The sequence below is a fragment of the Trichechus manatus genome, unplaced genomic scaffold, assembly GCF_000243295.1.
Source record: "Trichechus manatus latirostris isolate Lorelei unplaced genomic scaffold, TriManLat1.0 scaffold00055, whole genome shotgun sequence".
Classification (NCBI taxonomy): Eukaryota; Metazoa; Chordata; class Mammalia; order Sirenia; family Trichechidae; genus Trichechus; species Trichechus manatus.
In genome coordinates this window covers 10,432,433-10,454,442 of record NW_004443991.1, presented here as the reverse complement: position 1 = coordinate 10,454,442, position 22,010 = coordinate 10,432,433, and the positions used below count along the sequence as shown (strand labels likewise).

The window sequence follows — 22,010 nt, the reverse complement described above, 5'->3', positions numbered from 1 at the left end:
TATTACATGAATGAGATGAGAACGCATGTCCACATGCAAAACATATAAAGACGTTCATTACTACTAGGAGGACTGGTAAATAATGAGATCCAGATAGATGTACTTCTGTGATGCCGAACGGCCCCAAGACAGACAATGGAAGACTCACAAGGTAGTATTCCACTTGTCTCTGTTCTCTTTGATGCTTTAGTATAAACATTAAGGTCATTATCGATGTTGTGAGCTTATGAAGAAATATTTTCCCAGATCAGCTTCTAATTCTTTATGATTTCACTTATAAATGTATTTGTGTGTTAACATACCCAAGGATGGCATCTGGAACACTGAGCACAATATTTTAGAAACAAAGTTTAATCTAAACTGGCTGATGTCCAGAAATGACCAGCCAAAAGAGGGTCACAAATAAAACTCGGTGAAAATGCGTAATTACTGAGGTATAATAAACCAGAAAGTCATAATTAAAAGAAACCATACCGATGGTTTGAACCAAGTCAAAGTAGAATCCAAAGACCAGACCCAGCTTACTATGCATAAAACAGAAGGAAGACAAACCTCACGGGTGCCCTCCATCTCAGGGTTTACTAAACCACGAGAGAAATCTCAGCTGTAAGTACAGGTTGAAAATACTCGGAAAAACCTGGAAACTGCTTAATGGACGCATTGAGCATAATCTGTAACCCATAATCTCTCATGGATAGAAAAACACAGTTTCCCCCTCTTTAGAATCCCACATGGCATTTAATACTTAAGCTAGATAGCTTATTAATTAATACGCTCCTAATAGTATAATTTAAGTAGAAGTGTTCGCTATATTAGTTAATAATGTTTTTATTGCCATGTGTTTGGGACCTCTGAACGTCTAGTTCAAACTTATTATTCTATTAAATATACTTTTAACATCACTTGGTATATTGGGAATACTCTTTGAGATGTTATAGTCAAACGCTTCCCTTCTGTTCAGTCGTGTTGTCTTATAGACTGTGACATTACTATCAATAAAAAAAGGAAAGTCCAAAACACTTGACTGAAACATAACTCTTTAATATAAATGGAAAGTTTTATTAAAAAAAAAGTCAGTGGCCTTTTAAATATACCAGAAGCCACAAAGATACACTAACATTTAAATAAGAGCCAAATTAGTTACAAGCCTAATTTTTAAAATCCACTCCAGCAGAGGATATGGAATGTGTGGCTACCTGCCTCCATGAACAACTGCCTCCTTTGCCACGAGACCAAAAGAACTGGATCATGCCTGTACCATTACTGAACGTTTTGATCAAAGATTCTATAGAAGAATCCTGATCAAAAGGGGGGAAATTCAGAACAGAATTTCAAATTCTCATGGACTCCAGACTTTCTGGAGCTATGGAGGCTAGATGAACCCCTGAAACTGCTGCCCTGAGATACTCTTTAAACCTTAAACCAAAAAATCCCCTGAAGTCTTCTTAAAATCAAACAGTAGCTTAACTAGTAAAGAATGTCTGCCTTGAGCACTGTGCTCTTTCAAGATCTATCTATACTATACGGGATCAAACTGACAACAGCAACTCAGAAGATTAGATAGGAAACTTAGAGGGCAGTGAGTTTATGTCAATGGGGGAGGAACAACTCAGAAAAGGAGACCGAAAATGGGTGCACAAGTCAGAGAATGTAATCAATGTCACTGAATTGTACATGCAGAAATTGTTGAATTGGTGTATGTTTTGCTGTGTATATTTTCAACAAAAACAAATCCACTCCAGTGCATGCATCAAATTAGTTTAACAACCTTACTGGCAATTAGGGCAAACACAGTGCTACTGCAAGAACCACCCCCCACCCCCACCACCAATATTTTAACAACCAGCTCCTATGTTGGAATTATTCAGTTTTTCACTAGTAACTACTCAAGTATTGTTTTTATGCTTTATCTATGAGAACAATTAGCACAGAATGACTCACATGACAGATATTTTATATCTGTCCTTCCCCTGCCAGTAGAATATGTTTGCTTTGAGGACAAGGGCTGTTCCATATTCGTCTTTAAATCCCCAAAATCTAAGACAGCACAACATGCTGCCGGCACTCAACCCATGAATGTTGAATTAAATGATAATACATTTTGCTACCTACATCTCACCAACACTTATTATTATCATAAATTATTTCCTTAGAAAAATGTCTTTGTACATGACCCAGGAAAACAAATCGAAACAAAGGTGTCAAATGTCCTAATGCATAAACAAATTCAGTTTACTAATCGATCTGAACGAGAACCATTTAGAAGTAGTTTATGGGGCTGAAAGCACAACAAATCAAAGCCCAACACCTTTGGTAAAGTATCATTCTCTTCAGCTAAAACAATGCAAGAAAAACAATAATAAGATCATCACCCACAAAAGCCACTGGGCTGAAACAGATAAACTCCCCATGAACATGTTTTGGACTAGTGAAAGAGAAACCAAACAAAAACAAAGAATGGCAACTTTTTTATCCTCCATATCTGAATTAGGCTCTGACACTGCTGAATTTGCAAAGATAAAATAATTTAATTTCAGTTGAATAGAGCTCTTAGTATGAAAAAGTAACGTGCTACTTTGTATTTTCTAAATGATTTGCTACTTGTATACAAATGGGTATTTTATAAAATTTCTTCTATTTATCACAGCAGAAATAAATTTCTTTGGTAAAGAAAACCAAAGTACCCATAAACCACTTATAAAACTGATATATCTGAACTTTTAACTGACTCTACATCTAATTCATGTTTGATCATCAGACAGTGAAGGGCAAGAATGTACTTATTAATTTTTCCACTAATACTGGATTTAAAAATAAATACGGCAGGGGCCACATAAACCAGAGACTTCATCAGCCTGAGACAAGAAGAACTAGATGGTGCCTGGCTACCCCCAATGACCACCCTGACAGGGAACACAACAGAGAGTCCCAGATGGAGCAGGAGAAGGGTGGGATGCAGAACTCAAATTCTAGTAAGAAGATCAGACTTAATAGTCTGACTGAGACTGGAGGAACGCCAGAAAGCATGGCCCCCAGATTCTCTAGCAGCCCAGAACTAAAACTTCCGAGGCCAACTCTTCAGACAGGGATTGGACTGGACTGTGGGACATAAAGCGATACTCGTGAGGAGTGTGCTTCTTAGCTCAAGTAGATACAAAAGACTAAACGGGCAGCTTCTGTCCAGAGGTGAGATGGGAAGGCAGAGAGGTTTATGAGCTGGCTGAATGGACATGAGGAAGCAGGGCTGGAAAGGAGGAGTGTGCTGTCACAGTACGGTGAAAGCAATTAGAGTCACATAACAATGTATGTACAAATTTTTGTATGGGAAAAAATTTTTAAAAATTAAAAAAATCAGCCATTGGGAAAAAAAAAAGAAAATGTTCTTGAAGTAGATAGTGGTGATGGTTGTACAACTTTGTGAATGTACTAAAAACCACTGAATTGTACACTTTAAAAGGGTGAAATTCATGGTATGTGAATTATGTCTCAATAAAGCTGTTATTTAAATAAATAAATAAAAATAAATATGTCAGAAAACTATTTTATAATGCTATAAGAACAAATGATTTCTACTGATGTACCAGAGGAATTAATAAATATTAAAAATAATGGAGGTTGCTATTATACATTTCTATACTAGACATGGCGCAGTGGTTAAGAGCTGGGCTGCTAACCAAAAGGATGGCAGTTCAAATCCACCAGCTGCTCCTTGGATACCCTATGGGGCAGTTCTACTCGTCCTATACGGCCACTATGAGTCGGAATCGACTCGACAGCAATGGGTTTTTGTTGTTTTTTTTTTAAATTTATACTAGATCTAACTACCAGAAAGAAAGCTGGCTAAACATTAATTTGCAAGCTAAATTTTGGGCTTCTTTAGTCTCTCAAAGAGACCTCAGAGCCGAAAACCTGCAACAGGCCCCAGCTCAGGGACTTTCTCTCCTAACTCCTTAAAAGAGTAACAAAGCAACAGGGTTCCAGCTCTATCACTCCAAAATGAAGATTTCTTCTGGGAGAATGAAAAATTGGGGTGAATTCTTGGCTGACAGTGACCCCAACCATTCATTTCTAACATCCTGGAATGTGGCCCTAAACGCAGGTAAATTAGAAAAAGTCACAGGGGACTGGGGCACTACAGACAGGCACTCTAAGCATGGCACTGTCACTAGCTGGCTGTGTGACCTTAGACAAGATACTTAGCTTGAGACTTAAGTTCCCTCGTCATTAAAATATGGCTGCTTCTCATCAAAAAGTAAACAAAGTATTATAAATAAAAGTTGTGTTTCATAAGGAGACCCTTGGTCCAAATTATCTTTCTCCCTTTCTCCCAATGTAAAATACTATTTGGGGAATTCTTCCAAAAACTGCACTGAACTTTCCCTTAAACGTATGTGAAATTGTGTAGTCATTCTATCACCCTAAAAAACAAAAATATTTGGCATATGGAGTTTACTTCAATTTATTTTGTAAAAACAACAGGTGTCTTTATTTCACATTGCCCTGCTGAAGGTTCCTTATAATCCCTACCTCACACTTACATGTAGGAAACTGTGTAAGTCTCAAATTTGTTTACCAATACTTTTACCATACACGTAGTGATAAATACTAAAAGGACTCATGAATTACAAACTAATCTTTAAAATCAAATAAAAGTTCAATTCAATATTCCTATTCTCAAATACTTTTAAGCAGTATCACAGATGTACATTAATGAACAATAATGGTCTGAGACAGAACAGGAAGAGATGATAGAGAGATAGGAAGGGAGGGAGGGAAAGGTGAGAGAGAGAGAGAGACAGAAACTTCAGTAACTCAAAAGATGATCAAAGTTTGACAGCTGGAGGTAGAGAATTATTTTCTCGTTTTGTCCCATGCTCCATCACATTCTCTACGCAGTCAATGAGAAGTCTACACTTGGGCAGGTTTTCAGAGGTGCACGGAAAACTGAAAACCAATTCAGCATTTGTTAATATTAAAAGAATCAGCACTGCTAATAAGACCATCTCTGAATTACTCAACTGTGGCTTTCCTACAACAAGGGATGCAGTCATAGCAATAGATAATGAAGAAGGAAAATTTTCTTTAGCCAGTTTCCATCTACACCGAACGCAGATCAATTTCAGTCTTACAGCTATTACAAGATTTACATCTTAGAGCTGGTATTCTATTCCCAGAGTATCATATAGACTCTTCTTCACATCTACTTTTCATTTTTCTGTGGTGTTTTTACAGGAATAAGTAAAAGACAAGATCCTAACATTTTATCATTAATTATTAAAAATAAAACTACCTAGAACCTCTATGAAACAGGTAAAACCTAACGGCATTATCACCTGAGAATAGACTAAATTTGCAGAAGATACTCTATTTTTACTTTCTTTATAGATTAAAAGAAATGTGCAAGTGGTAATGTAATAAAAAGTATACAGCCCACTCATGAAGCCTCTAATAACAGGCAACCATAATGAAAACTGCCTGGATTTTGTTCACCATTATATTATTTAAGAAATGTTTACCATGGTAGAAATGTTAAACGTTAACAGATTTCAGTGTGGGTTTGCTTAATAAAACCAAAAACTTCAACAACCAAAAAGGAATCACAATGTCAAAATGGATACAATGGGGTGCATTTAAATGTGAATTACGCTGCCCGTTTTTTTTTGTTTTAGCTTTTCTTACCCACTAGCCTTTCACTCTACTCAAATGAAAAGTTATAAACGATGTCAACTGCTACCATTTTGCTTACCTGACTTTACAACCTGTTATGCCTTATACCCTTATATTTGGAGCCACAGGGCTTCAACAGACCAACACAGCTTGACTGAGTTAATATGTAATGTTAAGAATTCTTCCATGATTCACCAACTGGCCATGAACTATAAAAATGTTGAGATGACCAGTGATCAAAACTGTCACGAGAATTTTCATTGTGTTAATGTAACATAATTTTACTCTGTGGACTAAGGAAGTTAATGCAACAGGTTCAAAAAAAACCAAACCCACTGTCATCAAGTCAATAGTGACCCTATAAGATAGAGTAGAACTGCCCCCATAGGATTTTCAAGGACGTAAATCTTTATGGAAGCCCACTGCCACATCTTTCTCCTACGGAGCAGGTGGTGGGTTTGAACCTCCGACCTTTCAGTTGGCAGCCAAACATTTTAACCACTGCACCACCAGGGCTCCTTGCAATAGGTTAACAATCCCTTATTTGAAACCCCTAGGTCCAGGTATGCTTTGGAATCCAGACTTTTGTGGGTTTTAAAAATGAAAAATGGCGTATATAGCATATATCAAGTAACATTCCTAGCCAGATCTAAGGCCAGCACCACCAGTTTTGGTCGAATTTGGCTGATGACAACCACATGTGTGTCAAAGTAGAGCTGTGCTCCACAGGCTTTTCAGTGACTGAACTTTTAGAAGTTGATTACCAGGCCTTTCTTCCAATGCATCTCTGGATGAACTCCAACCTCCAACTTTCAGTTAGCAGGTGAGCACATAATTGTTTGTACCATACAGGGACACCATAATCAAACACACTACTATTTCTACAGCAAAATACATGAACATTCTTTCTAAACAGGCTTTAAAACTACTTTAAACAATCCTATGACAGTTCAGGTTAGGTTTTGCCACCAAATAAGTTTTGATGCCAAACTTTTTTGGGGAATTAAAAACTTAGTTTTTCAGAGCTTTCTGAATAAAGGATTGTGAATCTGTATCCAATACCATTGCACCTCAAACTATAAAAGTATTTCCAAAACAGGAAGAGCTTATCGATTTATAAGAGATCAGAAAGCATGGCAAATTTAAAGTTCAGCAAAGTGGGAATATGTTCCCAGAAAATATAACTTTAAAAAATTGGAAATGCAAACTTCACTTCATTTTAGCCTGTCAACAGATGAACGGATAAACAAAATGTGGTATAGCCATACAATGAAATATTATTCAGCTATAAAGAGAAATGAAGTTCTGATACATGCCACCACATACAAACATTATGCTAAATGAAATAAGTCAGACACAAAATGATAAATACTGTATGATCCTACTTAGATGAAATAGGTAAATCCATCAAGACAAAAGATTAGTGGTTACCAGAAGATGAGTGGCAAAGAGAAACGGGAGTTTAAAAAAAAAAAAGTTACTTAATTTTAATGCATTCACATTTATTTGGCTGAATGTTGAGACTACTTAAAAATAAATGTCTATGTCATAGGCCCTGTGCTTCTGAGTAAGACAATTGTTTGAGAACTCTGATATCTGCAATCTTCTATACTTCCTTTGCATCTGACCACATGTTGCATTTTCCTTAGCTTTTCGTTTTCAGATTATCTGAGATTTCAGGGGTCTGGGAATACACCTATATACTCCCATTCATCTTCTCCTTAGTTTGCCCCTTTTTGTTTAAGTGGCTACTTTGTATACCACAATTTATTAGGCACTCCAGACATAGTGCTTCTCAATATTCATACCCTGGCACATAGGTGAGTTTTCATTGGCTGTGAACCACAGTAATTAGTTACTAATAGTTAAAGTACCAAAGGTTGAAAACAATTTTAGATATGTGTGTATGTGTGTGCTTGTGTGTGTGTGAACATACAATAGAGTATGTTCAATGTTTTCATTATGATAACATCATTCTTGCTTGTATTCTGATATGCTTTCTTGGTAGGGAAAGGAGTGACTTTATCACACTGTGAACTACCTATAAAACCCAAAGCCACCAGAGAGAATGTCCAGTGGTGTCAACCACCTACCTTGAAATATGAAAGAGCTGGTCTCCTGTCTTATGCTATGTCACTCTGATCTTCAAAGGCTATTTCAAAAACTTGTCCCCAAACCTGAAGGTGCACTGTGGGTATGCCTCAGCTTTTCTTTTTTCCTTCTGGTTATTCTTACTACTTCCTTGGGTAACAAATTATTCATCAAATATTTCACATAGAGTCAAAAACACATCAGTGTGTCATGATACTAGCATTGAGAATTGCTTTGGAAAAAACCAAAGTTAAAAGGTACAGTTTTAAGGAATTTCAAACTTGGTGGGGGCTGGGGTGATGTGAGACATAACTATAAAATACAACTATACATTGAGGGCCAACTGTTCATGAGGGGCATTACATACATCATTGTCTTCTATAATTCTCACACTCTTGCAGGGTAATTATTAACATACTCATTTTACACATAGCATAACGGAAGTTTAAGAGATGTTAAACGACATACTCAAAGTCCTTCAGCTAGTAAGTAACACAGGCGACAGGAATGGAACCCAGGGCTCTTTGGCTATGAAGCTTCTGCCCTCTATACTATGCCTGCTACTACAGGAATATCTAGAAGTGATGAGGGCCCTATCAGTAGTGCAAACACGTGACTGAAATAGAGCCACAGAATCTGGAAGCTGGAAGAGACCTTAGTAGTCAAGGAACGCTAACTCCACATTCAACCAATGACTTCAATTCAATCTTTAACCGTCTGTCCCTTTTATCAGACTTCCTCAAAGTGTGTCAAAGGACCACCTACCTGTTTAGAATCACCTGCAGTACTTGTTAAAATGGAGATTCCTGGGCTCCAGACACACTGAATCAGACCATCTGGGGATAGGGCCTGGGGACCTACATTTTTAGCAAGCACTCTAGGTTGGTATTTTCCAAGCTGTAAGTCATGAAATCAATTTAGTGGATGATAGCCAATATATATTTTTTTCTTTTTTTACATAAAATAGCATGGAACAGATTGGATTTATAAAGATTAGATAAGAACAGAAAATATTAGAGGGAAATACTCCTAGTACTGTTCCAAGAAACTTCTGATTCAGTTTTTATATGTGGTTCAGGATATAAAAGGTGGTTCTTACCGCAGATTTCAGTCAAAAACATCTGAGAAAGAGAGCTGCTTTAAACAACTTCTACCCTCATTCTTATTTCTCCCCTGAGTAAGTTAGCAATCTTTAATTACTCTTTTTACAAAAAAAAAAAACAAAAAAACAACCTTGTACATTCTCCGTAGGATCTCAGTTCTCCCATTCCTGGAGCTTCTATTTCACTCCTTGACCTTTTTTCACCTAAGAGCTATGTCTGACTACTGGTTTAATTGCTTAATCGACATTTTACAATACTTTTGATATTGTTCTCTAAGACTTCGTAAGATTCTACTCATGCTTATTAACTTTTACTTTGCATTTTATACAAGCTCCTCACCGTCTGAAGTTATTTCACTATCTAGATCCTTGAACTGACTCATGAATATTAAATTATTAAACTTATATTTTGGTAGATGTTAGTGTTTCATGGTCTATATTTAATCCTCTTATTCCCTCATTCTCCCATCTTCCTTTTACTTATATATACTTTGAGACAGAATTCTTTACTAAAAGAAGGCTTGCCTTCTTTTGCATTTCCCTCGTGTAACTGGTACTTATTTCAATTCTAATCTTATCTTTCTCTTTGAAAGAAAAAAAAAAAAGAAATGAAAACCATCCCTATTAATACATGAGGATTTTCACGGTATATCTTTGCAGTTTAAAAATGATGTACTGGCATTTTGAGGAACTGTAATTGCCTTCTAAGGGATAAGATGAACACATACGAATGTTGAGTGAGGATGTACTCAGAAAGTACTTTCCTCAGGTATGACTTAAAATACAGAAATATCTACAATTTGACACAGTATGTGATGACTCCCCTTGAGGTACTACAAACCCACTGACTGAATTACAGCCATAGAATCATCGAGCTGGAAGACCCTCCTTGCTCATACCTTCAGAGCAGGGTTTCTAGAAGTGTAGCCTGAAGACCACCTGCATCTGACTTACCAGGGGTACACGATAAAAATGAAGCAGTGAAATTAAACTGTTTTTGCTAGAGTTGGGTTTGTTTTCACTTCATAGTGAAAGGATGGAATCTGACTGAAAATACAGGAGAAATATTCTCTGCCATGTACACCAATTTAAAAGGTGACCTGAGAGGTAAAATGTTTTCTTTTTAAAAATGGGGTGGCGTTCAAACTACAGGTTCAAGAAAAGTGTCACCTACTTAAGTTTAAATCTTAAAATAATAGGTATACCACACTGGGAGTGATGCAATATACCAAAATTAATTCCTAAATTTAATAATTTAAGGCATTTAAGTGTCACAATTTTAAAAATTTTCTGCATTTATATGAGGCATTAATAACAATTTCCAGGATTTCCTTTAGTAAAGCAAAAAACATGCACACTTGTAATGAGATTATTTTCTAAAGTTTTTAATGAGGTTGAGATATGAAGCCTTTATTAACTCTATTAGATTTCTAATCTATAAGTGATTGATATTCATAATGAGATCCACTTAAAAATATGATCCTTGCCTTTTTTAACCCATGCTTTGCATTAAATATAGGAAAACTATACTTTAAGTATGTTGGTTGATGACTAAAAATTAGTAACTGTGTTTGAAATTTTACCTGGAAAATATGGCTTTATCAATACCTTAGCTGCTGAGTTAGACTTTCAAGAGTTGTGCCCCATTATTTTAAGACCTATTGTTCATTCTTTTTCACAACATACAAAAAACCTTAATTACAGCAAAGGCAAACCATATTATACATATATCCCAGCTTTCACTTAAAGCTATGCCTAAATTTAATGTATAAACAAACTTCCTGTTTCAATGGATTAAGCATGAATATCAGGTCTATAAGATCAAAGATGCTACACACTCTTCAAATTATGCTAAAAGCAGAGCTATCTTACAAACTCTTAAAAACTTGAACTTTTCATAGGGGGGAAAGATGAAGATCAAGATGGATTTTAAAAAAGGTCTCAATTTTTTTTTTTTTTCTTTTTTTTAGTATCTAAGTCTCTAGTGGAAGATTCTCCTAAAACTGCCACTGTGCCTCCAAAGATGTAATACTAAGAAACATAGATAAACCCTCTTTTCAATAACTAGCATTAAAAGCGAAATGCAAATTTAGACTTCGTTTCAGAATTTAACAGTGATATGCAGAATAATAAAACGTAAAGTTTGGAAACTCTTTGTCATGTAGAAGGAAAAACTTTTTTAAGTAAATTCTTATTTTGATAATTAAGCCTCAAATCTGATAAATACATTTTAGATGCAAAGAACAGGTAATTCATTGTCAAGGTTTTTTAGATCACTCTAACAAGTTTTACACTATAAAAACTACCTCTCTGACTTCAAAGACCAAGACTGTTCCTGAAAATACTGTTCTTATGAAACAGCTATTTGATAGCGCAAAGAAATCCAAGAGCTCATCAGATCACTTTTATTCTGCAAATTACTGGTTCCCGTATTAATTTCTAAATTGGTCAAATATATTTCCATGGGGAAAGAACTAATATTAAGTTTGCCTCAGTGAACAAAGTAATGTGCCTCACATGTATAAATGTGGTGTTCTACAGTAATCAGGAATGCATTTTTAATACTCTTGCCATAGGTTCAAAACTGAAAAACTTCTCTTCCAAATAAGCTTTAAAAAAATCACAAGCACTGAAATCCACATATTTTAGTGTGCACTAACTTCATGCTTCTTTGGGTTTCATTCTGATGGCTCCAACTGGCCTGTTAAGTATGTGGTGTATTATGAAATCTCCAATAGAATGAACCATCTAATGATCTTAAATAATATAATATTTATATTCCATAATGACACAGAGCTTATATTACAAAGATCATCTATAGTCCTCACAAATGTCAGAATATATTTTGCTATCATAAGCTGCTGTTGTCGATAGTTGATACCAATTCTGATTCATGGTGACCCCATGTGTGGAGACTACCAGACAGGCCAGTCTTCAAAATCAATCCCTCACTCGGACAACATTTTGGTAATGAGAACAGTATCTCAGCAAACCAGGAAACAAAATAGACAAGGTCCCTGAATTTTCTTTCATGGAAAACTGAAAAAAAGTCCCTCTTCCTTCACAAAGTATAATCTCTATTTTCACTATCGTAATATTACAAAGCACCACAGCTGATTTACACAATTTAGTACAACTAGCTTTCTTAATATATCAGCAACTCAGAGGACCTAGGGCGTTCCTTATAATGGAGGGGCAAATGTGCAAGTTGGTTCTCTGCAGTTTTGGCTCGCCCCGGCGCTTTAAAATGCTCCAAAAACCCTCAGTTTTCATTGCAACTATTATATCCCAAAAACAAACTTTTCAAACACTTGCTGTCCCACAGATATTTCACTGATTTTTCCATTTGTGGGGCCTATATCTGAAAAAGGCACTTAAGAGAGGATCTCAAAGTTGCTGTTCCGTGTATATTCAAACTGTTAATATGTTCCTAATTTCTCCAAACTTTTGAATAAAATTATGATCAATTTTTTGCCTTCTGAACCAAGCTGGTACACTAAATGCTATGTGTACTACACTACCCAATCTACCCTTCCTCACCCCAATAGTAGCTGTCACAAACAACGCAGTCTACCCAAGAAAGAAAACCTGGGAAGAGTAATCAAATGTCAGTCACTATAATTAGAGAGGTCTTCTGCCCCATGCTTCTTCGAGTTTTTAATAATTTGCTCCACTCGTATGCTTCAGTGTTTCTACAGTATTGTCCAGTATTAAATTTCCTAGACTTTCAAATCTATAAAATTTCATTATTAAAATATCTATCTAACAATAAGTTTTCATATGACAATTACTTGCAAATAAACGGAATAAACATTTAAACTTACTACCTTAAATAAAAATTATAATTCATAGCTGAATTCTAAACAGTAAGAATCATAAATTGAATTCTGCTCTGGGAAAGTCAGTGACACAAGCTTTCTGGGGTGTTGCAACCCCAATAAAGCATCTTCCTATGTGAACAAAAAGGACCCTCATGTCACTACTAAGAACCATCCAGCTTCCCTGTAGGAAGAGTTTGCATACTTACCGCAGGAAGGCAAACGCAAAGTACACAGGGAGGAAGATGAACTGCGGCAAAGCCTTTGTCATATGATAGTAACCTATAAAGTATCAGATAAAGGTACATCATCAGTGTGGTAGGGCTTTACAAGAGAGTCCCATGTCTTGTAACATCTATGAAGGAAGAAGCCCGAAATCCAGTTCAGCTTCCCATCAACCCTCCCCTCCCCCTCCCCCTCCCCCAGCACGAACCAAGGGGCAGGAAAGGCAAAGAAACTCCCCGTATTCAAAGGGCAGAGGCTGGTGGGCAACCCAGCTGGCATTCCAAGGGTATCTCCAGCACCCTGGCTCCCTACTCCCTGTATGTACAAAGCAGAAAGTTGATCCCTTCTGTAAACGCAAAATCCATACAGTGATCATTCATCAACTTGCCCAAGTGATCGCCACCCCCAGGACAAATACACAGGTAACCACATCACAGGGATCTATAGGCAGCCCACGCCTCCACAGTGCCCAGGAGCCGGCGGGAATCGGCCCGGCGGTGGCAGCGGGTCCAGGTAATGCAGCCTCAGCCCTGCAGACCTGGGCGGCCGCAGCCGTCGCCCAAACGCCCGGCCTGGTCACAATCCCGAGGCTGGAGATCGGAACCCACCGGGGAAAACACATTCGCCAGAGTCCCCCGCGGCAAGTGCAAGGCCACCAGGTCTGCGAGGTTGGGGTGGGGGGAGCCAGGAAACCGAGAAGGGAGGGAGCGAGGGATCCCACCCCTGTTTTGTTGCTGGTCACCATCAAGTTTGCATCTTAATACAAAATGTCGATCTTAAAGGCTGACAAGACAGAGGCTGAGGCAGAGGGAAAAAGAGAAAGGGAGTAAGAGTCCATCTTGCTTTGGGGAAGAGGGGGGAGAAAAAAATGAAGTGCAAATCCTACACTCCGGGCGTAAAAGTCTGCTAAACACCTTTCCCCAACGGAGAGCAACGAGTAGGGTGTCCCCGAGCCGGCTCGAACTGGCGGCGGTCAGGGCAGAAAACGCCTCCCTCTCCCCCTCTTCCTCCTCTTCCTCCTCCTTCCCCTCCTCCTCCTCCTCCCGCGGGCCCCGGCGAAGATCCCGCCGCCACCGCCGCAGCCTCTGCTACCCCTCGGGAGGCACCGCCGCCGCCGGGCCCAGCGCTGCCATTCCGGGCTTGGACCGCGCAGCGCGCGTGGGGCCGGGCGCGGGGCGGCCGCGCGGGGACGTCCGTGCCGGGGACCCCCGCACCCCCTCGCCGCGGGCTGGCCACAAAAGTCGAGCAAGCAAAGGTGGCGGCGGCGCGCAGAAGACACGCGTGTGGGGGCCCCACGCCGCGAGTGGGCAACCCCCGGGGATGGCGAAGAACGCCGCTCCCTGCGCGGGGAAAGTAACCCAGACCCCGCCGGCCAGCTCGGGGAAACGCTGCCCGGCGTTCGCGGCCGGAGACGAGAACTGGACGTGTCATTAGCAGGACAGGCAATGGTTTCAAAGCCCCAGGCCAATGACCATTAGCAGAGGCAGAGCTCGCTCCGTCCCCATCCCCCACAACCTCCACCCACCTTCCCCTCCATCCCCCCTCCACCTCCACCCCACCTCGCGAAACTTTTCAACAAGATCCACCTGGACTAATTTGTCCTCAGACAGTTAAAATATTGACTAGACCCTACACACCGGGAAGGGAGGGAAATGCACGCTTTAATTTTCCTTTCTACAGAAAAGAAAGCAAAAAATAGCTTCTCTCTCCGTCTCTCCCTCTCCCCCCCCCCCTTGTCGTACATGTTGTGTCTCAGCTTTTTGCATCGTTTCGTTTTACCTTCCTCATTTAGCAGAAATGATCGCAGATATTTCACACGTAAACATGTTGTAGATTCTTGGATTCAGGGTCCTTGTAAATTACAGGACCCGGGTTGGGTCTCAGTTACATTAAGTTTCATACAAAACCAAAAAAAACAAAAAATAATAAATTTCTGAGGGCGAGCGAGCGAGACGAGGTGGAGGAGGAAAAGAAACATCGAGTCTGATTTCTGTAATTTACTAGCGACCCGGATCGCAGCAAATAACAGTGTAACACGAGTGTGGCTGAAGAGGGCTGGGGAGCTCTTCCTAGAGGTATCGACCCCATCCCCGGAAAAAGGATCTGCAAGTTTTCTGTCATCGCGACCATGCAATGCGATAACTTACCTTCAGAAATAAGACTTTAAACCGCCAAGGCCTTCCTCCTCCCCTCCACCACCACCCTAGCCAAGCTCTCTCTACCTTAAACTTATTGACACAACATAATCCCACATTCAAGCAAAATCCTGACACTGCCTCCCTCCTCCTCTTCCCCTCCTCTATTCCCTCCACCACCACCCCCCGCTCTCCCTCCTCCCTTCTCTCTCCTCTTCTCCCTCGCCCTCTTCCCCCTCTCCCCCTATTCTTTCTACTGGCTACTCTGGCACTAGAACAGCACTTTCTCTACTAGCCGCGCATTTGCTTAGGGGTGGGGGGTGAGAGGGCACCGATCTGCGGGGCCGGAACACCCAAATCCAACTCTCCAGATGAACGAGCAACTGGGCTGCTGTTCCTGGTGACCAATGCAAACGAAACGTTCAATCAATCCACTGAGGACTGGATCCCAATACCTTCCTCCCCTGCCCCTGCTCCCCAGGCCCCACCTCCCCGGCAGCCGAGCCCGAGCTGGGATCCACGTACTTTCGCCGAGATGAAGTTTGGGGCTCCGGGGCGGCCACGAGCCGCCGCCGGCGTGAGGGCTCTGTTGTTGTTTTCCTCTGGCCGCTCCTGCCCGCGCCCCGGCGCCCGTGCCCCTCTCGGGCGGCGCTGCCTTGCCGAGAGGTGCTGGCTGCAAACGCAGCCTGGCACCGGCTGGCCTACTACTCCCCAGCCCGGCCCCCAGCCTCCCGCTCACAGGGCACTGCCTCCTCGCCCCCCGCCCCCGCCGGCGCGGGCGCCGCGACCCCCATCCCCGACCTCTCCCGACCCAAAGTTTTGGCGGAGGGGGAAAGTGCCTGGGGCTTGGGCCGTCTGGCGGCGTCTCCGGACGCGCGGGGTTCCCTCAGTCTTCCTCAAGTCCACCCTACCCGCGCCGCCGCCGCCGCCGCTGCTCCTGCCGCGGAGTCCTTGGGGCTGCAGCCCGGCGGCTCGCAAGTGAGTACGAAAACAGAAAGTGCGGGGAGAGCGCCCGGGAAGGGCTGGGGATGGGGGCGCTTACCTCGCGGGCTCGCCGGCGTGAGGGCTTGTGTGTGGTTCGCCCTCAGTGGCCAGTCAGGGTTCCTCTATGGGAAAGTGGAGAGGAGCTGGCGGAGCCGCTCTGCCTCCGCTTCACTGTACACTGCTCCACATACAGTACATGCAACCCGGAGAGACTGAAAACACTCATTTTATATAAGGCAGCCCGCCATTGGCCCGCGGCTTGACAGACAGGCCGCTCAGCCAAACAGAAGGCCTGTTACACCCAAACACACGCACACATACACACATTTTACAGAGACACAAAGATCATCGCATTTTCTGTTTTCTAATGTTCGGGACCTGTAGACAGTAGGAGAGGACAGATAGAGAGGCCCAACAGAGTGGGGTAAAAGGGATAAACCCCGTCTGTACCAAGTTGCAAGGCTAGAAACTGATGTCCTTTTGACTTGGCTTATAGTAATCAACTACAACTCGACTGGAAATGGAAGTGAAGGTTTTTGGTTTTTTTAATCGCTGCTTTTTGGTGCCCCATGAAAAAGGCTTGCATTGTGTTATGGTTTTACAGCCTGACCTGGCTAACAAGTGGCTAAGAAAGGCTTTTATCAGCTTGGATTTTCGTTTCTTTCTTTTTTTTTTTTTTTTTGGTCAATGGGTTAGCTATCACATAGGCCAAAATAGTGCAAGATAAGTTTATTAAGACTATAATGCATTGAGGTTGTTAATGCCACATTCGTGGGTTAATTCAGAAAAATCAATATAACAATACACAGACACAAAGGTAAACATTTTGCTGAAAGAGCCAGTCTACCTTTAGTGGGTCAGAGGACTGCAGTCACCTGTGTGGGCATGAAAACAATGCTATAAGGTAGAAGAAGTCATGGAAAATTGGCTATTGAAACTTTTCCCTTGGAAATAGACATTTAGATTCAATATATGCAAGATTTATATTTTTCATATTACATATACATATATGATTTTTGCTTTACATATTTTACACCATATGTGAACGTCATATATTGGTTGACTTTTGAAGATGGTGAACCCAAGGACTACTATTTCTGATTTTCTTTTTTTTAGTACATCTTTGGCAGATGATGTTTGACAATCTGATATAAACAACTCAACAGGTTGCTGGGAAAGAAAAACCAAAGCTGGAGATTGTTGTTGTTGGTGGCTCCAACTGATGGCAACCCCGTGTACAACAGAACAAAACATTGCCCTGTCCTGTGCCATCCTCAAGATCATTGTCATGCTTGAATCCATTGTTGTGGCCACTGTGTATTTTGAGTGCCTTCCAACCTAGGGGGCTCATCTTCCAGCACTATATTGGACAATATTCTGTTGTGATCCATGGGGTTTTAATTAGCTGATTTCCAGAAGCAGATCACCAGGCCTTTCTTCCTAGTCTGTCTTAGTATGGAAGTTCTGCCAAAACCTGTCCACCATGGGTGACCCTGCTGGTATTTGAAATGCGGGTGTCATAGCTTCCAGCATTACAGCAACACGCAAGCCACCACAGTACAACAGACTGACAGGTGGTAGAAAGCTAAAATTAAAACAAACCCACTGCCATTGAGTAATGACCCTATAGCACAGAGTAGAACCACCTCATAGGGTTTCCAAGGAGTGGCTGGTGGATTCGAACTGCCGACCTTTTGGTTAGCAGCTGAGCTCTTAACCACTGTGCCACCAGGGCTCCCTAGTGACCCTATAAACAAACAAACAAACAAAAAACAAACCTGTTGCCGTTGAGTCTATTCTGACTCATAGTGACCCTATAGGACAGAGTAGAACTGCCCCATAGTTTCCAAGGAGTGGCTGGTGGATTTGAACTGCTGACCTTTTGGTTAGCAGCTGAATGCTTAACCACTGCACCAGCAGCGCCCCAGAGACCCTATAGGGAGGTATAAATCCTAGCCCCAACTGTTTAACTAGCTTGGAGCAACCTTGAGCAAGTTACTTCTCCTCTTCAATGCTCAAGTTGCTTTTGTGTTTTGGCTTTTGGTTTAAGGTTAAAATAAGAAGCTTCTCAAAGAGGCCCTTCATTAAATGTTTATTGAGCACCAACTATGCACCAGGCATTATCCTGGGCACTAGATGTTTTCTTTAGGTTCCTTCTGGTGTAGAAGTGTGTGAACTATTCTTAAACACAAACATGTGAAAAAATTAAATAAACACTACAATTTTATGGCCTAGTTGCAAAACTTTAAAACATAAGGGGAAGCCAGATTAAGACAACTTAATTTAAATCCCCATTTATTTCTTTAGTGACATTTTAAGGTGTTTCTTTCACATCCATAAAGTTATCAAATGAGTGTGTATGTGAAAAGAGTGGGAAATAGAAACAGATAAACGAAAAATTAAGTTTACAGAGTTTAGAAAACACATAGCAGTATTCAGAAATATGTTTCATTTGTTTTTTTAAAGGAAAATAATTTTAAAAGAAAAAGAATATTAAAATCATAGCTTTTTAACTGATAATATTAAAAGTGACACAGTACTAATGACACCCTGTATTAGTCGACAGAAGAAGCAAATTGTGCTTTGTCTACACTATACTGTTATGAGGTCGCTGCTAAGCATTATTATCTCTATTTTGCCCATAAGGGAAATGAGGCAAGAAGAAATTATATAACCTGCTCCGTATTACACAGAATACCAGTGAAGAAGGGGATTTAAACCCAGAGCTCTTAATATCCAACACAGGTTTTGAGTAATTTTACAGTCCTTCTTTCCAAATGACAAACTGCAGGGACAAGAGGCAGATGGCGGGGTGGGGTGGGGCAGAAAACTTCTTAGCATTTCACTGTGTATTTTTTGAAAACAAAAATCAACACAAGTTGATATATTTAATTGCCAAGCAAAGTGTAAATTATTTACTAGTACATTTATTTTATAAAAAATGTAAAAGGTCATTCTCCACTCCTAACCCCCAAACCCAACCAGAGGAAAAAACATTCTTTATTTCTTTATGGTCGCTAAGATTTTCCAGTGTATGTTTTCATGTGTACATTAAATATATTCACCACTGTGTGAATATACTATTTATTATTATTAAGCATAAACTCATGAAAACCAAAAATTAAGTAAGAATTCTACTATTTTCATTGCATGTATCTACCCCTGGGATGTTGCACTCCTGTTTGGAGACCACCGACTTAGTGCCAGGCCTAACCCGCCAGGCCTGAGCCAGATAGAAGGGAGGGTAGGGCCCTGCCCGTAGGTGAAGGCCTGGGAGAACGTAAGGAAGTGCATAAAGAAGACTCCTTGCGAGTCATTACTGCGGCTGAGAAACTGGTGGTCCGCAGAGCCTTTAGACTGGAAGAATTGACACACTTTTTTAAAAAACAAAAAAAACTCAAAACCAAACCTGTTGCCATTGAATCGATTCTGATTCATAGTGACCCTGTAGGACCGAGTAGAACTGTCCCATAGGGTTTCCAAAGCTGTAATCTTTACCTAAGCAGACTGCCACTAATCTTTCTGCCGCAGAGCAGCTGGTGGGTTCGAACTGCCAACCTTTCAGTTAGCAGCTGAGCACTTAACCATTGTGCCACCATTAGTCCTTTTTTTTTTTAAACACATGCTAAATATTGGTAGTGTGTTAAGCATCATATTTCAATGTAAGCCATTTTTCAATATACTTTTGCAGAACACCTACAGCAAGGCTTCTGTGTGCTAAGCATTACGTACGCTAGGTGCTGGAAAAGGAAAAATGCCTGCTCCTAAGGGCAGCGATGGAATAAAATTCCAGTCTCCTCTATGATAGATAGGGCCTTGCCACTAAGTAAGGAAAGGAGGCTTAGAACTAATTTAACAGAGCATTTTGCAGTTAGGAAGTACTTTTCAGATTTGTTATTCTCTCATTTAAGAGTAAAGATCAAGAAATTTTAAATACCAGCAATGCTCAAAAATTAAAAATATGATCAGGACAAATCAAAGCTTTAGTAGAGTTTATTGAATTTGTATAACGTGGCATTATGAAAATAAATAAGAACTGTTGGTTACCTGTGTAAAATGGCATTAGAAAGGTTTCGCCCTTTTCTCATTTGCACAACTGATTTTCAGTCAGAGGTTAAGCTCACGTGGTTAGCATATTCTTCCTCCTTTTCATGGCCTTGATTGTCCATTTTATTAATTTTATTTTATGAGGGTCCTTTGTTGTAAGCCACATAAAATACTTTTGGATATGTAAAGTTAAATGTGTGCGTGTGTAAATGTATATATACAGGTGTGTATTGTTTAAATACACATCTGTAAATAATATTAGTTTGTTTTATTATATATGCATTACTTCTTTATACAATCCTAACTCAAATTCCAATTTCACCACTTCCTAGCTGTGTGACCTTGGAAAAATTCCTTAATTTCTCCAAGACATGGTTTCCACATTTGTAAAATGAGGACAATAAGAATAATCATAAATTAAATAATCTATATAAAATGCCTAGGCCTGAAGCATACCAAACAATAAATATTATTTTCACTTATCTTTCACATATGCAAACCAATGATAGCTGCTTTACAGAAAGTTTTTTAAGACTTATTATAGGGAGTTTATGGAACCCACTGCAACTTCCTTGCCTAGTATTTACAATTTCCCTTTAGCGTACACTCTCCCAATGCTGCATCTCTACGTATAAAGGGCGTGTCAGCCTGATCCCAGGATAAAGCAAACATCCTATTGGGTGGACATTGCAAGCACCTAAAAAAGCAAACTTGTAATAAACACTCTGAAACAAACTCTGCCTCATGCACTGAAACTCTAGATCCTTGAAGGGATGGGAGTCTGCCTTATGTAACACTTTGTGACTTATACTTGACCTTGATGGGCTTTACTTTTTTTTTTCTATGAAAGAAAAATAGGAAAAAAATACTTCTCTTCTCAGAGTCAATGGAGTCAAAGAGTTGGACGACTTCTCAGCACCTGTGTGAAAAATTCATAATCTTGAAGAGAACCAGCTTCTACTGGGTTTCAGCAGAGTTGCGGATAAGAAAGAAAGAGAAGAATACCCTGCTTTGCTAAGAAGGTACTAGGTGAAGCATCTTGGGAATTCCCACTCTCCTGTGACCTTCTGTAGCATTTTATCTGTATTATTCTTAAGGCAGTCACATACTTTGCCTTGTATTACATTATCTGTGTGTTGATAGAAATCTCTATTTGATGGCAAAAATCTTGAGGAAAATGATGATGTCTCCATCTTTTTGTTTTCCAACTCTGCCAAGAACAGTCACTTTCAAGTTGCCTGATATGCAACAGTAACTCAACGCTAGTTTGTAAAACAAATGACCAAAACAAGCAAAAAAAAACCGAAACCATAAATTCTAAGAAAGAGCAGAGAGAATCTAGGGACAAGAGATGCCATAGAAGGTTGGGGGTCCTGATAAATGGTGAACATGACTTACATTATAGTTGTCATGGGTTATGCTTGCATATTGTTTTAATTTTCTAAACTATTTTTACATCTAAGATATCCTAACATACACACTAAAATCCTCATAAGGTAGGTAAGACAGATAGGAGGACATTCTTTATAAAGATGAAAAAATTGAAGCAGGGAAAGGTTAAATGATTCTTTCAATACTACACAGCTGGTGGCAGAGCTGAGCTAGTGCTAAGGTTCTAGATCCTACTTCTGCAAGCTTTCTGTCTTTTGGGGGATGAGGAAGGGAGTTCCTAGGGTGTCCCTTAAGTATCATACCATAAAAATAGGTCTGTAAATGGACAATGATCTTACACTAATGGATTTGATCATCCAATCCATGAGCTTCAGCATTAGTAGGAAGGTCCTGCTAACCACCATTCCGTAAGAAGCTTCAACAACATCCCCAGCAAGTAATTCTGCCATGACACATCTAGCTCCCATGACACCCTTCTCCCGAGACAGACAGTGTCATCTTCTGACAATTTTGACCACTACAAAGTTCTTCCCGATATTTAACATAATT

General features: G+C 40.1%; 1 protein-coding gene across 7 annotated transcripts in view; it reads right to left on the bottom strand.

The window, feature by feature from the left end:
- Positions 1–16,206, bottom strand: part of BBX (BBX high mobility group box domain containing) — a 348,585-nt gene extending 332,379 nt beyond the window's left edge. For 6 of the 7 annotated variants that reach the window (XM_023732886.1, XM_023732885.1, XM_023732883.1 and 3 more), the window contains exons 1-2: positions 16,081–16,205; positions 12,888–12,960 (exon numbers count right to left, since the gene is read on the bottom strand). The gene's annotated coding sequence lies outside the window, so the exon portion shown is untranslated. Of the gene's footprint in view, positions 1–12,887; positions 12,961–16,080 lie in introns of all 7 variants that reach the window. The other variant, XM_023732891.1, reaches the window with a different exon arrangement.
- Positions 16,207–22,010: the final 5,804 nt, after the last annotated feature.